The sequence below is a fragment of the Lactuca sativa genome, chromosome 6, assembly GCF_002870075.4.
Source record: "Lactuca sativa cultivar Salinas chromosome 6, Lsat_Salinas_v11, whole genome shotgun sequence".
Lineage (NCBI taxonomy): Eukaryota > Viridiplantae > Streptophyta > Magnoliopsida > Asterales > Asteraceae > Lactuca > Lactuca sativa.
In genome coordinates, this window is record NC_056628.2 from 72960262 (window position 1) to 72978290 (window position 18029).

The window sequence follows — 18029 nt, forward strand, 5'->3', positions numbered from 1 at the left end:
AGGTCAAGAAAGGAAAAGAGAAACACTAAGTTAAAGAGGGTTGACTCGGCGAGTCTAGGAAGGAACTCGGCGAGTCGGAGCGGGATCCGAGTGTAAAGTAAGTGACCGACTCGGCGAGTCCGCAAGTGGACTCGGCGAGTCTGGTCTGGGTTGGGAAACCCTAATTTCGGGACATGGTACCCTATTTAAGCATCTTATTCTCTTCCCTAGGGCTCATTTGCGGCCCCTATAGTCCAGAACTAGAAACCCTAAGCCTCCATTGTTGCTCATTCAAGCTTTCTTGCCATTTTGGGTGATTTGAAGGAAGAAGGAAGAAGGCACCCATTGGGGATTCAAGGATTGGCAGTAGATCCAGAGTTTGTGAGGTCTTCCGGAACATTTGAAGGTAATGAGTCGCGACCTTCCCTCTTTTGCATATAGATCAACCTTTATAATGAGATTTGGGGCTTTTAGGACAGGTTTATGAACCATTTCGAGTTAGAAGCCCAGATCTGAAGTTGCTACTTCAGATCTATGTGTATCTTGGCCTAGAGAATCATAAAGCATCAGTTTATGGGTTGATTGTTAAGCCCCTTTGTCTCAAACCCTAGTTTATAGTGTTTTGAGCCTAGATCTCGTTAGCTACACATAAAGTTTGCCACTTTACGTAAGGAATAGGCTTTAAAAGAGTAGATCTACAGTTTGGAGTCCATGCATGACTCAAAAGTCGTCTGCATGTATGTAGATCTGAATGGACTCGACGAGTCCTTCGAATGGACTCGGCGAGTAGCATGAAGATGAGGAGGAACTCGATGAGTGGGATGAACAACTCGTCGAGTCGGATGAAGTTAGGCATGAACTCGGCGAGTTGGAAGAACAACTCGACGAGTTGGTTGAAGATTGCCTTGGGCTCGGCGAGTCTATTCGTGGACTCAGCGAGTCAGGTCGCGAAACCCCAAACCCTTCGAGTTGAGACTCGAATCAGTGAGTCGGGTGGAGACTCAGCGAGTTGGGCAGGACAGGACTCGGAAATCGTTCGACTCGGCGAGTCATGGACTAAATCGGCGAGTCGAGTAACGAATAGAAAGACCCTAAGCATAAGAACTCGGCGAGTCATTAGGTGGACTCGGCGAGTAGGGTTGACCTGGAAGGTTGACTTTGACCAGGATTTTGACTTTGACCAGAGTTGACTTAGTTGACTATTAGAGGACTGTCAGACTAAGTGTCATATTCATATTGGTAGCTCGGAGAGCTGGAGGAGCAGCGGCTCAGGGGATTGTCGATCAGCAGCCAGAGGATTATCGGTGGAGCTCAGCAGTTCAGGTGAGTTTCCTTCCAGTAGGAACGAGTCTAAGGCCACAATGCCGGCCCATTTAGCTAGCAGTAGTTTCCGGATTTTGATCCGATGCAGTAGTTAGTATGTTTGATGTCTTCGTGGCTCAGACAGGATTTATGTGTTATGTGTTCCGGGCTACGGCCCAATGCAGTATGCAGTATATGTGTGTTCATGCTAGTTGATATGTTTATGTTATGTGATGTTCAGTTAGTTCCGGACTTTGGTCCGATGCAGGGGGCAAGGCCCCAGTTAGTCCAGACTTCGGTCCGATGCAGGGGGCAAGGCCCCAGCTAGTCCGGACCTCGGTCCGATGCAGTGGGCAAGGCCCAGTATGTACTTTATATGTTATTGTATGGTATGTGGTAGATTGGGGGAGCTCACTAAGCTTCGTGCTTACGGTTTTCAGTTTTGGTTTCAGGTACTCAGTTTTCAAAAGAGAAGCTCGGGAAGATTGCAGTGCACACACCATAGTCAGTTAGCCTGGGAATGTTTGACTCTGATAATGAGATTATGTTTTGAATTAATACTCGAAAAATTATGTTATGACTTATGATACAATTTTTATAAATATGGTTTTAGTAATGTTTTTACAGAAATTTTTAGTCGTGATTTTTGGGTCGTTACAAGTTGGTATCAGAGCCTTGGTTTGAGGGATTCGGACATACCCTCGGGCGTGTCTAAACTCAAACTAAGGGATTGGTATAAAGGTTTTCAAAAGAAAAAGATAGTTTTGTAAAAAGAGTTTTGAAAAAGAAAACAGTTTTAGTAAAGCAAAAGAATTCAGAAAGAAAGGAGTTTTGGTAAAAGAAAAGGGTGTGGTGCATGCAATCAGCCGAGCTCAAGTAAGTACTCCCAAATTACCCATACAAGTTTATGTTATGGTTATCAGTTTCAGTTTCAGTAGAACAACATGCTAGTATAGGACTAAGGATCGAGGAGGATGCCTTATGTGCCTGCTTTATGTGTTTCAGCTTGATAAGAATTTCATGCTAGTATTGAGTAGATAGTAGTAGGATAGCCTGTGTAGGTTATGTCTGATAGTATGAGCTTAGCATTGTATGCTAGTACAGTTTCTTGTTATGAGTATAGTTTTTCTTGAGTATGTTTCCTTTATCCGAATGCTGCTTGCTTTGTGCTTTGTGGGACTCTGAGTGATGGGAGTTAGCCATTAGGTGAATACGTCACATCACATGTGATCAGGGTTGAATAATCTCAGAGTGCTGGATTTGGCCCTATTGCGCAGCTCTTGTCTGAGTCCAACCGTTGTAGGGACGAGACTTTTACTCGAAGGATTATCCAAGCCTCATTGCATGTGATGGTATTCAGGTGGTGGCTAATTGGCATTACAAGGAGGCCTTCAGCAGCTGAGGACTATTTGGGTAGAGTCAGAGGTTCCCTAGGGCAAGCCTAGGATGAGAGTAGCAGAGATCAGTAGTAGAGAAAAGGGGACTTGGTGGAGTTGAGGTAACTCTTGAGGAAAGTACGGATAGATGTGGAAGGAAGTATGGGCCCATACTACTGAAAGCAGAGGATCCGTACTCGATTCAAGAGGGGCCAAAGCAAAACCAGGGAACTAGTAGAGTGTGTGAGAGATCCCTCAGCAGTAGTGTGTAAATTGATCAGGAATTGTTATATTTTCAGCATGGTGACGTTGCACGAGATATCAGTTGGCAGTTCGGGTGCCGGGGAGGGATCTGGCTCAGGCTCTAGAGTTGGGCTGCTTGATGATCAGATGAGGGATTTAATTTCCGCAGAGATCATGCACAACATCATTGATCAGACTCTGGTGATTTTCGGTTCGGTTAGAGAGGCCATTGTGGAGCTCATGGACAGTCATCTTGAGGCCTTTAAGGCCGGGATAGTTTCAGGACAGACTGGGGCTTGTCTAGAGCCCGATGCTTATGGAGATCAGGGATCCATCAGGGAGGGAGATCCCATTTCTAGTTTTTGCCATCAGGGGACTGGAGTGAGTGGGGCACCCTGTCTCCAAGAGAGACCTCTGCATTATTGGATAGTTGAGTAGGTCTCGCGATCCATTCACGAGGATCTGCCCGACATGGTCATGAGGATCACTGATAGGTTGATCGCGAAGCTCCAGGATCAGACAGCTGTTGTTCAGTCGACGGGCGGTGTCGACAAGGTAACGCAGGAGCGAGAGACGGGTAGGGAATCGAAAAGGAAGAGGAAAACGGATGGGACTCAGGTAGCCACAGGTGCGGGAAAAAGGCCCAAGGGGTCGGATTTGAGGACGAAGGACTATCAGAGCCGCAGTCGATGCGGGAAGTGCGGTAGGACGCACCTGGGTGCGTGCAAGCGTAGAAGTGGAGGCGATGCTGGATGTTTCAAGTACGGCCGGATTGGCCATTTTAGCAGAGATTGTACTATTACCATTGCCCAGGAACTTGACCCGATATGTTTCCATTGCAGTCGGGGGGGCCACAAGAAGGCCCACTGTCCGAGTTTGTATTCAGCAGGGCAGGTGCCAGCTCCTGCCCCTGGGACTTCGAGAACCACCAGCGGACATCAGGGTCAGGCAAGGGCGCCCATGGCTCGGAGCCGATTTTTCCAGTTGATTTCAGCAACGATTCGAGCAGCGCTGAGTGATGGAGGTATGTATCTTTTATCTCCCTGTCAAATATTATTCATGATATTATTGTTATGTTGCTGCATTAATGTCAATAAGCATATGTGTTGGGTATTTGTGACGAAGTTTTATGCCATCTGCATACCTTGGAATTAGAATGGTGAATTGGGGGTCGTCCCCTCTAGATCAGGTTACATCGGATACAGTAACTGTAACATGTATGTGTAAGATTCAGTAGTGCCTTACTACTTGCGGAAGGCGTTAGTCGGGTAATTATCAGTTATATTCTCAGTAGTGATAATCCAGAGTTTGTTAGTAGAGTAGCTAGCGGTCAGTAAGGAAGTGGGTTGGGGATTTGCACCCTAAACGCAGGTTCTCGGGATGTAGTCCCTAAAGCAAATACAGTTAAGGATCGAAGGGTGCTCAGTTAGATAGTAAGAAGGGTGCGGATCTGGTAAGAGTTAGTTGGAGCGCCGACAGAGGTAAACGTTGGCGGACAGCATATCGCCCTTTTAATGGAAGGAGGGTTGGGAATCCTTTCGAACAGTGAGCAGTAAGGAGTTAGCCGAATCCAACTGGGGGAGAACCCTCCGAGTATACAAGGATAAGAGCCACGTAGACCCAGAATGAGTGAACGGCCTCTGAGAAGAAAAGATAGTAGCAAAGTGATTGATGGATTGAGGAGTTCAGAATTGGGAATTTGAGGACCTTCCCAGCAGTTAGTTCATGTAATCGAGATGGTTAGTAGCTGGTTAGGAATCCAGGATTGGAGGACCACCTGTAGGGCTCAAGTGAGTCGGAATGAGGATCCTGAGAATGATTAGCAAGAGATGTTTTCGTATTAGTAGCCAGTGGCAGAGTCAGCATGCAGAATTGTGTAGATTTGGGAGTTGGGATTTTGGAAACTTCCCAACAATAGCTTCTTGTATCCGGATTAGTAGACGGTTGGTTTGGGAACCAAGCCGAAGAATTCCTCGACGAAGAGCTAAGTATATCAGGATATAAGATGTCGAGGTTGATGCAGTATTCAAAGACTGAGGGCTGGTTTTGGGAAATCAGGATGAGGAATCACTAGCAAGACTAGGGATAGTCAGGATGTCCTTAGATAGTAGTAGTAGTGTTGTAAGTCTGCGGGGGTAGCCGTAGCATTCACTAGCAGTTAGATAGTAGTAGTAGTGTTGTAAGTCTGCGGGGGTAGCCGTAGCATTCACTAGCAGTCAGATAGTAGTAGTAGTGTTGTAAGTCTGCGGGGGTAGCCGTAGCATTCACTAGCAGTCAGATAGTAGTAGTGGTGTTGTAAGTCTGCGGGGGCAGCCGTAGCATTCACTAGCAGTTAGATAGTAGTAGAGTGTTGTAAGTCTGCGGGGGTAGCCGTAGCATTCACTAGCAGCCAGATAGTAGTGGTAGTGTTGTAAGTCCGCGGGGGTAGCCGTAGCATTCACTAGCAGTCAGATAGTAGTAGGAGTGTTGTAAGTCTATAGGGGTAGCCGTAGCATTCACTAACAGCCAGATAGTATTAGAGAGTTGTAAGTCCGCGGGTGTAGCCGTGGCCTTTATCAGATTGGTAGGCAGCATGAGCGCGTTGTTGGACGCGGGAAAGCAGTAGTTCCCACCCGTTCGGGTGCAGCAGTGAGGATATGGGAATCCACGGGTTAGATTTTGGATTTTCCAAATGGTTCAGTTATGAGATCAGAGTAGCAGTGGACCGTTAGGGTTCGGGTATGTTAGGGGCTACCGTTAGTCTGGGAGCCATCATGTTGTTAGTTGTGGAATTGATGATGTCAGGATGTGACGTTTGGACCTGATCGGTGGATCGGGAGGTTGATAGAGTCACAGTGACAGGATAACTAGTGGAAACTAGTTCCAGAGAAAGATTTCGTTCAGAAGTCGTGGGAGCGACTAAGTGAGGAGTCTTTTGACTCCACAATTGAGTTGGAACTCGGTGTTGCAGATAACCGATAAATGATTGGTAACCAGGAAGGTCTTGAGATAATTCAGGAAGCAGTGTTTCATGCAGTTCAGTGTTTCAGGCACATTCAGAGTTTCAGGCATGTTCAGTGTTTCATGCAGTTCAGAGTTTCAGGCATGTTCAGTGTTTCATGCAGTTCAGTGTTTCAGTCAGTTCAGTGTTTCATGCAGTTCAGTGTTTCAGTCAGTTCAGTGTTTCAGGCAGTTCAGTGTTGCAGGTAGTTCAGTGTTTCGGATAGTTGCAATGTGATGGTCAGTATTAGTATGTGTGTTGGAATGCAAGTTCTGGCGATATAGTTGGTTGATTTGGAAATGGAAAGGCCCTCTCAGTAGGATCAGTTGAGCCTTCTGTCAAGTATAAGTGATCTATAAGGATAGCTAGGCAGGTAGCTTTTCTCTCAGGATGGAAGGCTCGAGTTAGTAGGAATTGAGTAGTCAAATGAGAGATAAGCAGGCTGGTTCCAGCAGCATCAATTCAGTATGGATGGCAGAATGGATAGAACAGTTATAGATAGTAGAAGTATCTTCAGGAGTCGCTGGGAGCGACTAGGAGATTGCGATGGAGTGTAGTGACCGGTGGGAGTCCGGTAACTCAGATATCGGCAGATTAGTTGGACCAGCATGGTCTCAGTGCATCCGGTAGGCGGATGAGGGGTAAGAGAATTTTCAGTCGGAGGAAGTAACGTTGAGGAAATTATGGAAAAAAGAAGAATTTAGTATGTACCAACAGTAGTGACCAGCACTGTGAGTGGCTGGAGTGATGGACAAAAGGGGTTAAAGTCACCAGGCAGGGTGTTGAGGCGGATTGCAGGTCAGTTGATCATAGAGAACTTTGAGGACGAAGTTTAGTTTAAGTGGGGGAGAGTTGTAACACCCGAAATCAAAAAGGTCAAGAAAGGAAAGGAGAAACACTAAGTTAAAGAGGGTTGACTCGGCGAGTCTAGGAAGGAACTCAGCGAGTCGGAGTGGGATCCGGGTGTAAAGTAAGTGACCGACTCAGCGAGTCGGCAAGTGGACTCGGCGAGTCTGGTCTGGGTTGGGAAACCCTAATTTCGGGACTTGGTACCCTATTTAAGCATATTATTCTCTACCCTAGGGCTCATTTGCGGCCCCTGTAGTCCAGAAGCAGAAACCCTAAGCCTCCATTATTGCTCATTCAAGCTTTCTTGCCATTTTGGGTGATTTGAAGGAAGAAGGAATAAGGCACCCATTGGGGATTTAAGGATTGGCAGTAGATCCAGAGTTTGTGAGGTCTTCTAGAACATTTGAAGGTAATGAGTCGCTACCTTCCCTCTTTTGCATATAGATCAACCTTTATCATGAGATTTGGGGCTTTTAGGACAAGTTTATGAACCATTTCGAGTTAGAAGCCCAGATCTAAAGTTGCTACTTCAGATCTATGTGTATCTTGGCCTAGAGAATCATAAAGCATCAGTCTATGGGTTGATTGTTAAGCCCCTTTGTCTCAAACCCTAGTTTATAGTGTTTTGAGCCTAGATCTCGTTAGCTACATGTAAAGTTTGCCACTTTACGTAAGGAATAGGCTTTAGAAGAGTAGATCTACAGTTTAGAGTCCATGCATGACTCAAAAGTCCTCTGCATGTATGTAGATCTGAATGGACTCGGCGAGTAGCATGAAGATGAGGAGGAACTCGACGAGTGGGATGAACAATTCGTCGAGTCGGATGAAGTTAGGCATGAACTCGGCGAGTTGGAAGAATAACTCGACGAGTTGGTTGAAGATTGCCTTGGGCTCGGCGAGTCTATTCGTGGACTCAGCGAGTCAGGTCGCGAAACCCCAAACCCTTCGAGTTGAGACTCGAATCAGTGAGTCGGGTGGAGACTCAGCGAGTTGGGCAGGACAGGACTCGGAAATCGTTCGACTCGGCGAGTCATGGACTGAATCGGCGAGTCGAGTAACGAATAGAAAGACCCTGAGCATAAGAACTCGGCGAGTCATTAGGTGGACTCGGCGAGTAGGGTTGACCTGGAAGGTTGACTTTGACCAGGATTTTGACTTTGACCAGAGTTGACTTAGTTGACTTTTAGAGGACTGTCAGACTAAGTGTCATATTCATATTGGTAGCTCGGAGAGCTGGAGGAGCAGCGGCTCAGGGGATTGTCGATCAGTAGCCAGAGGATTATCGGTGGAGCTCAGCAGTTCAGGTGAGTTTCCTTCCAGTAGGAACGGGTCTAAGGCCACAATGCCGGCCCCTTTAGCTAGCAGTAGTTTCCGGATTTTGATCCGATGCAGTAGTTAGTATGTTTGATGCCTTCGTGGCTCAGACATGATTTATGTGTTATGTGTTCCGGGCTACGGCCCGATGCAGTATGCAGTATATGTGTGTTCATGCTAGTTGATATGTTTATGTTATGTGATGTTCAGTTAGTTCCGGACTTTGGTCCGATGCAGGGGGCAAGGCCCCAGTTAGTCCGGACTTCGGTCCGATGCAGGGGACAAGGTCCCAGTTAGTTTCCGGACTTCGTTCCGATGCAGGGGGCAAGGCCCTAGTTAGTCCGGACTTCGGTCCGATGCAGGGGACAAGGTCCCAGTCAGTTTCCGGACTTCTGTCCGATACAGGGGGCAAGGCCCCAGCTAGTCCGGACCTCGGTCTGATGCAGTGGGCAAGGCCCAATATGTGCTTTATATGTTATTGTATGGTATGCGGTAGATTGGGGGAGCTCACTAAGCTTCGTGTTTACGGTTTTCAGTTTTGGTTCCAGGTACTCAGTTTTCAAAAGAGGAGCTCGGGAAGATTGCAGTGCACACACCATAGTCAGTTAGCCTGGGAATGTTTGACTTTGATAATGAGATTATGTTTTGAATTAATACTCGAAAAATTATGTTATGACTTATGATACGAGTTTTATAAATATGGTTTTAGTAATGTTTTTAAAGAGATTTTTAGTCGTGATTTTTGGGTCGTTACAAACTCATACACCCTAAAAATCTAAGTGTCATAAGGTTTCTCTCCGATTCATGAAAATGATGGTGAGGAAACACTTCCACTACGTAGATTTGTAAGTAGATAATAATCTTTGCGTTCTCAAAGTTGTTAGTAGGCACACGAACATGGACTTATGAGAAATAGGAAAGGTCTAACCAATTGAGACTATGATTACGACATTCCTTTTCATAGTTCTGAAATTGTTTAGCCACACCTGTGAGCTATCTAAGATAAGGTGTATGATTCTGATAAAGTCTTATCAAAGCAATCTAGTATCAGAAATCTGAACTTTGGCCAGAAAGTCAATAGTTGATTTGTGAGTACATGTGAAAGCTAGTGGGAGCATATGTGTTATGCTAATAATCATCATGTCAGTGGGAGCATGATAATTATAATAAGTATTGCAAGTTAGAAATGTTAATTATAGAAAACAAAGGTTTCGATTCTTGAGGTTGCAGGGGTTGAAAAAGTTGTTTTGTTATAATTAAGGGAGAGGAAATTATACTTCATTTCAATTATGAAAAGCATAGATTGAGTTTATAATCATTCTAAAGAGCTTATATTGAGATTTTAATCACCTTTAGTCAAGAATATATATATGAATTTCATGTTGGATTGGTTTAACTTAAGAAAATTCTATATATTGCGTTCTCAAAATTTGATTATGATTACGGCATCCCTTTTCATAGTAAAATTTTGAGAATATGGAAAACAAAAACTTATCATGGCAAAAGACTGGTCTAGAACCATGTCTTTATGTGAAATATCATGAATCGTGTCCCATTCACTTTGGGTACATGATCGATTACTTATGCTATAATATTTATTCTTTCTGAATTTTCCAAATGCCTTGGGGCATTAAGGAGGAAAATGTCTAGAATTTGATATGATTAAAAGTGATTAAGCAATTGTCGAGGATAATCTAAGGTTTACCAAAGATTGGTTGCTCAAGGACAGTTGGAAGTATAGTGTGAATTTTAGAAGGGCCATATCGACATAGTCTGAAAAGAGGCAACTCTTGTTCAGAAGTAGTAGTCAAAAATGGGAAATAGAGTTGTCTCTGTAGATAGAAGCAATCTATGTATGATTAGAAAGAACTTAGTGCAAGAAGCATGTTCAAAGCAATGCATACTTTGAACATAAGGCTTTATGTCCATAGAGTAGGTATTCATTGGAATACCCTGTAATGGTTGTTGACAAGTCTTTGTGACTAAGTCTTTGTGACTTTGTACACATTCATTTCAAGAGGGTAGGGCATTTAAGTTTAAATCCTAACAAGATTTCGATTTGGGAGTGTGAAATTAGAATCATTGAAAGTTTGCTCAATTGGTTTATTTCACAAAGTAAGGATCATAGATAAACATAGAGTGCATACTTGGTGTATGGAAAAGCTATTGTTTAGGAAAACATATTGTACATGCTTGGAGCATGGGATACCTAGTGTTTTAATTCAAGTATAAAGTTGATAAAACCGAAACAATGAATAATGAGTAATCAGTATGGTGATAAATAGAAGTGATCTATTTATATTCATAAGGTTTGATGCCATATTTGATTCATTTATTCGTGTGTTTCACTTTGCATGTTTTGACTTCCATAATAACTAGGTTATTCTTCCGGAATGACTAAGTTATTTAAACCATCCACAGTCGGTCATATGTTGGAAGTAGATATGAATCAAGACTGTCATGGGTTGGCTTGTAGAGGTCTAAGTTTGTGGACAAAGTTGTGCTACAACGCTCATGAGTGCTCATAAGTTCTGAGTATTGGATTCAACCCACGCTCATGTGAATCACTTCATGGATTTTATAACGAGTGATCATGAGACGATAATATCTTATATTCTTCAAACCTAGAGATATGAGTTGTTACTATGAGTTGGTTGTACATTGATTGCGCGAAAACGCATTGGTAGCTCGATGTTTTAAAACGTGTTTTATTGTATGATTCAACAAGTAGTAGAACAAGCCATATGAGTCAAAGTTTATCCATTCCTTTTACCTTCAGGATAAAAGCGTTATTTGTGGGCCCCTCGATGATTTAATGATGATACATGTGAGTGCTTGGCCAAGCCAGGACTGGTTTGATTTGTTCAATCAGTCAGTCGTCGTAAATCGGAAATCGGGAAACAACAAATGGACAGAGAGAATGATTTACAATCCATGTCTCAGTCCATATGAAATCTAGAATGGAGGAATATATGATCCCTTATCTAATGGACAAGTCATTGACAAAGGTCAGAGTTCATCTACGAGGTCAGAGTTCGACGGAAGCTTTTGAGAGCTACGATTGCCAGTTGGTTCATGAAGTCATACGCAATAATAGTTTTAGACTTATCCAAGTGGGATACTGTTGGATTAATGTCTAAGTCCATAACTATAATTGGTAAGACTTGACCCGCCCCGGCATGGTCCATTTGGGTTGCATGGCATCTTGCATTTGGATAGACTATAATGAGAGAAATAACACTTAAGGTTTGTTAATATATTATAAGTTATAATATATATTAATAAGATTATTTAATTAGTATTGATCAATAATTAATCTAGAATTAATTAAGTGATCAAAAGAAGACAAATTAAATATATGCGTTGATTGTTGTAACGCCCGTAGATTTGGGCTAGTTAATTAGAGGCAATAGGAGTCGAAAATGACTTTTCGACAAAAGATTATTTAGAATAAATAATATTAACCAAGTTGTAGAATATTTCACAAGGTTTCCGTGCATATAAAGAACGCCGAAATCCGAGTTATAACGAAGAAGTTATGACCCGTCGAAGTTTCGCGTCGGAACCGGCACGGCACCGGGAGACATAAATAGTGAATTTACGATGGAGGGATTTTTAGCCTTAGTTATCTAAACGAAAGTCATAGAATATGTTAAACCGAGAAAATCCATAAAAAGAACGCCCAAATCTGACTTCGTATGAAGAAGTTATGATTTTTCTAAGATTCGGCTTAGCAGTGTACAGCCCGAAACTCGAATTTTAGTTCGAGCGGTTTTTGGCTTACGCGACCTAAATGAAAGTTGAAGATCTCATTAATAGAAACTCAACAGTAAAAAGATGGACGAAAACGGAGTTCGTATGGAGTTACGAATTCTTCGCAATCATTTAACAGTCTAAACGCCTCCTACTTTTAAATTTGAGATCGGTCGAGAATTAGCTGATGGAGTCTAAACGAAAGCTGTAGATCTTGATTTTACCTACGCGTGCATATAAAGAACGTTGAAAACGAAGCTCGTATGCGAGAGTTATGATTTTTCTAAGTTTGAAGGCTGATACGCGATAGGGGGTGACGTGGCACCACCAGAATTGGACACGTTGCACCACTAGAAGGCCACCACATGTACCAACTCGGCGAGTAGGTCCTCCTACTCGGCGAGTAAGTCAGTCAGCACCCCTATAAATAGAGGTGTCGGGCATTCCAACTTCCTCACCCCTCAACACTCTTCTTTCTCTCTCTAAACTCTCTCTTTAAGCCTCCTTAACCCCCTAAAGCCTAGGGTAAACCCCCTAGCACCCGAAGGAAGCCCCGAGGCTCCCGGAGCCTCGAGAAAAGAGCCTTTCGGCTCTGGAACGCTGCTCCAGCGAAGCCCGGTTTTGCGAAAAAAAAACCCGCTATAAGTGAGTTGTACCTATCCTATCTTTAGTTTAGCTTATGTTTTAATATAGTAATGTTATTAGGACCTTATAATAAGTACTTGGGCTATTATTATGGGTTATATAAGTATCGTTTAATGCTTATATAATAGTAATAATAGCTAGACTACTAATTAGTCGCGGTGAATATTAGACTAAACCCTAGTGGTATTGGTACTAGGTTTTATCGAAGGAAAATCGTTTTGAGAGTATCGAAGCGCTGTTCGAGTGCTGAGTCACCACCTACTCAGGTGAGTGCATAGTCTCTTTCATCTTACACATAGATATGAAGTATTTTATATGAACTATGTGCTATGTGTGCATATTATCTGAATATTTGCTGTCTATGCTGGATGAATGTTTTATACATGTTTTAAAGGATTTAAACTGTATATGTATTTTATATATATGAATATGTTGGGTATGAGATGGGTAGATGAATGATGAGAGATAGAAGATGATGTGAGTATACATAGGCAGCTATAGACTTAGTGCCTATGGGACGAACACCGGTAGCTATGGACTTAGTACTTATTAGTTAGACGCTGGTAGCTATGGATTTAGTACCTGTTAGGAATTGGTAGCTATGGACTTAGTACCTATTAGTTGGACGCTGGTAGCTATGGATTTAATACCTGTTAGGAATTGGTAGCTATGGACTTAGTACCTATTAGATGAACACTGGTAGCTATGGATTTAGTACTCAATGAGTAGACTATAGCAGCTATGGAATTAGTGCTTTACGAACGAACATTGGCAACTATGGATTTAGTGCCAGTCCTATAACCCTGGAAGTAAGGGACTTCGGAATAAACGAATGCAGGATAGATGACTCTTAGGTTAAATCCTTAAGAGTAAAGAAGATAATGGGGATGGGTAATTGGGTGGATTATTTGATTGTTTAACATAATAATTATATTATTGTGGGTTGAAAACCCTATGTACTCACCAGGTTTCCCAACCTGACCCACTCAGTTTATTTATATCACAGGTGTTGATATGAAGTCACTTTACACTGAGAGATTTAAAGAGATGTAGATCACTAGTGTAAACAATTGTAATTTCTGTTTATGCTTATGTTTCTGTATTAACGATGACATCCCAACGTTTTAAAATGAAATAAATATGTTTCTTCGAAAATGTTTTAATAACGTATTTACCATGTTTTTCTGGGAACAAATTCCGCAACACTTTTATAAAATGAAGTACTCTGATTTTTACAAAGCATAAACAAACCGGTCTTTTCTGGCCATGATTTTGGGGATGTCACAATTGTGTAAATCATCCATACTTGTATAGTGGGCTAATGCTCTATGGATTATCAAGTTGGGCTAAAACCCATATGATGCTCCATGGATGCTCCATGGTGTATTTGAACCCATGGATCCAAGGAAATGGAAAGCCATGACAATTAGGCTTTACCCTAATTGTAACAGCTATATAAGATCATATTCTTTGACAAAAAAAAAAAGTTAAGAAGAGAAGGGATAGTCGATTTTAGAAGTGTTCAAGTTTCTCTCAAGTTATTCCAAGTGCATTTGGTGTTGTGTGAGCCATTTGAGGTGTCACACTTGGGGCACTAGGCACTCAAGCTTCTTGAGAACATTCTACACCAAAGAGGTATGTATTTTATCTTGTTATATTCATTATTTTGTATGCTAGACTAGGATAATACCTTGGATGTTCATATTTGCATGTATAATAGAGAAAACATAGATCCAAGGTATTTAGGGTTGCATGTACACTTAGGAGTGTTAGAATGCTCAAAACCCAACAGTTCGAGCACGAAGTGGGGGAGAACTGGTTCTTTATGGAGAGGGTACCAGATTGGGATCAGGCTTTTGTTCTACTACCATAGCTCAACGGTATATTTAGCATGGTTGTATGGGTTATCTTGCTTATGTGGTTGCTGCTTGAGTTGGGAAACAGGTTTCGATTTCAGCTTTTCCAGTTATCAGAGAATTTACTGATGTGTTCCCGGAGGAGTTTCTTGGTGTGCCTCTAGAGAGGCAAGTCTAGTTCAAGATTGATTTGGTTCTGGCTACGGAATCAATCGCTAAGGTGACATACCGATTGGCACCAGTGGAGATACATGAGTTGTCCTCTCAGCTTCAGGAGTTGTTAGGCAAGCAATTTATTAGAGCAAACACATCGTCGTGGGGAGCACCGATTTTTTTCTTCAAGAAGAATGATGGTTCACACCGGATGTGCATTGATTATCGGGAGTTGAACAACTTGACGGTGAAGAGTTGTTATCCTTTTCCACGGATCGATGACCTCTTCGATCAATTGTACGATGCATCTTGGTTCTCCAAGATCGATCTGAGGCCAGGATATCATCAGATGAGGGTTAGAGAGGAGGGCGTGGAGAAGACCGCGTTTCGAAATTGATATGATCATTACGAGTTCGTGGTGATGCCATTTGGGCTCACAAATGCGCTTGTGGCATTTATGGATTTGATGAATCGGGTATGTAGGCTGATGCTCAATCCATAAGTTATTGTTTTCATTGATGATATCTTCATGTATTCCAAGACCAAGGAGCATCATGAGGAGAACCTTTGAGGCGAGAAAGTATGTATGCCAAGTTCTAGAAGTCTGATTTTTTTCTTATGAGAGGTCCAGTTCTTGTGACACCTCATTAACCAAAATGAGATTTTGGTCGATCCGGTCAAGATTGAGGCTGTGATGCAGTGGGAGGTTCCAAAGTCTCCCTCGGAGATCATGAGTTTCTTGGATTTAGTAGGATATTATCATATATTTATTTAAGAATTCTCCAAGATTGTAGTACCCCTCCCTGGTCTGAGAGGAAGAACATGGATTTTCATTCGGGCCCTGAGCTACAGGCGGCGTTCGAGACTCTAAGACAAAACCTGTGTGAGGCCTCAGTGTTGACCTTCCCTGAGGGTGGTGAGGATTTTGGGATGCATCCATCATGGGTTTGGGTGCAATGCTTATGCAGCATGGGAGAGTTATTGCATATGCTTCTTGGCATCTGAATCCGCATGAGGTCCATTATCCTGAATCATGATTTGGAGTTAGGGGCAGTCGTGTTTAATCTCAAGATTTGGCGGCATTACTTGTGTGGGGTTCGGTTTACTATCTAAATGGATCATAAGAGTTTGCGATATCTTATGGACCAACCGAATCTGAATCTGAGACAGCATAGCTGGCTTGACCTGGTCAAGGATTATGACTGTGAGATTCTGTAAAATCCCAGGAAGGCCAATGTTGTGACTGATGCTTTGAGCCACAAGACGGCTAGTTCTACGATTGGAGGCCTATGTATGAGGATTTCGATTGATTCGCCATTTTTAGATTTGATTAGGGAGGCTCGAGCCAAGGGATTCAAGAAGGAAAATTGGAAATATGAGAGACTCAGGGGTGAGATTGATAGGTTTGCTACTGACAGTCGTGGATTATTGACCCGGTGTGGACGGGTTTGGGTGCCAGATTTTGGTAGGATCAGACAGATTGTATTGGAGGAGGCACACAAGTCCAGGTTTTTGATACACCCTTGGAACACCAAGATGTACCGAGATTTGAGGTTTAACTACTAGTGGCCGTTCATGAAGAGGGAGATAGCATGGTATGTTGAGAGGTGCTTGACCTATTGGATGGTCAAGGCCGAACACCAAAGACCGCATGGGAAGTTGAAACCACTGGAGGTTTCCATGTGAAAATGGGAACATATTACTATAGATTTAATCACCAATTTATCTCGAACGGCTAAGGGGCATGATGCAATCTGGGTGATAGTGGATCGGTTGACCAACAGTGCCTATTTCTTAGCTATCCGCAAGAGCTCATCGCCTGAGAAGTTGGACGATTTGTATGTGTGTGTGATCATTGCTCAACATGTTATTCCAGTCTCCATTGTATTTGATCGAGATGTTAGGTTCACATTTTTGGCAGAAATTCCATAGGGAACTGGGTATGAGGTTGCATCTCATCACTTCTTATCATCCACAGGCGGACGGTCAGAGTGAGCAAACCCTGTAGAAACTTGAGGACATGTTGAGAGCTTGTGTCATTAATTTTGGTGGGAGTTAGGACTCCTACCTTCCCTTAGTTGAGTTTTCATACAATAACAACTATAGCTACAGTATTGGTACGCTGCCTTTTGAGCTCATTTGTGGGAGGAATTGTCGCACCCTAGTATGTTGGGGAGAGGTTGGACATAAAGTCATGGGAAGGAATGAGGTAGTGCTTTATACAAAAGAACTCATCCAACAGATTAGGCAGAGACTTTAGATATATCAGAGTCAGCGGAAGAGCTATGCTGACAAGCGTCGATCCAAGTTTGAATTACAAGTCGGGGACATGGTCTTACCGAAGGTATTACCCTGGAAGAGCATAATACACTTCATGAAGAGGGGCAAGTTAGGGCCCCAATATTGGGCCATTTTGGGTGGTAGCCATTGTTGGCAAGGTAGCTTACATATTAGATTTTCCTGAGGAGCTCAGCGAGATCCACAACACTTTCCATGTTTCGCAGCTTCGGAAGTGTGTGGCTACGATTCAGCAGTTGTTTCCTTAGGTGATATTTAGGTTGATGATCACCTGAATTATATGGAGAGAATAGTGGCAATCCTAAACCGGAAGACGAAGACCTTTTGCAAGAAGTTGGCGATTTTAGTCAAAGTTCAGTAGCAACATCGGAAGGTGGTGTGTTTAGTCAAAGTTCAGTGGCAGCGAACTTTGATGACGAATTCTAGTTCAATTGGGGGAGAATTGTAACATTCCAATGATGAGGTATTTACAATGTTAACCCTAAGTATGAAGATTAATTTCATTTTAGCCCTTGTGTATGAGAAATGTTGAAAAATGGTCCATAGTGGTATTTTTGTAATTTTTGGCTCGTGTTCACATACGCTGATCCTCAAACCCTAATTTTTAGGTTTGAACCCTTTATATACATCATTATCTCCCGAATGCTCATTCCCTCATCATCCTATAACCCACTTTTACCCCAAAGCAAACCCTAATCCATCTAGAGCCTTTTTGAGTTTTTTGTGTGTATTTTGGTAGCCTTGAAAGAGAAAGGAAGAAGAAAAGAAAACCTTGGAGGATGGGGACTCTTTAGATCTAGAATAGCATCATCTTTCGTCATCATTTGGAGGTATAAAGTCTTCAACTTGGCTTCAATTTCTGTAGATCTTCTTAGTCTTAATTTATGGAGCATTTTGGTCCCAAGTCTTGACCTTTATGAATATGGCATGCTCTAGCCCATATAAGTTGTTCTTACAGGCGTTTTTAGATGTCTATAAGCATAAAAATGTGATCTTGGCTCTTAGTTCTTCCCCATGCATGTGCTAGAATGTCCTAATGGATTAAGAAGTTAGGGTTTGTTGGTATTAAGCACTTCTAACCATGCAAAGTCATAAATTTGGAAACTTTATGACTTATAATGTTATCTTGTGTATAGATATGGTTCTGGACGAAAAGACTTAATGTTCTAACCTCTTTTGAGAAGGGTTGCTGACCAGGTACGTACGTTGGGCGTACCAAATAGTACGTTGCGCGTACGCAATCTATATCGCGACTCCTCGGTCAAGCGGGGTACACCCCGC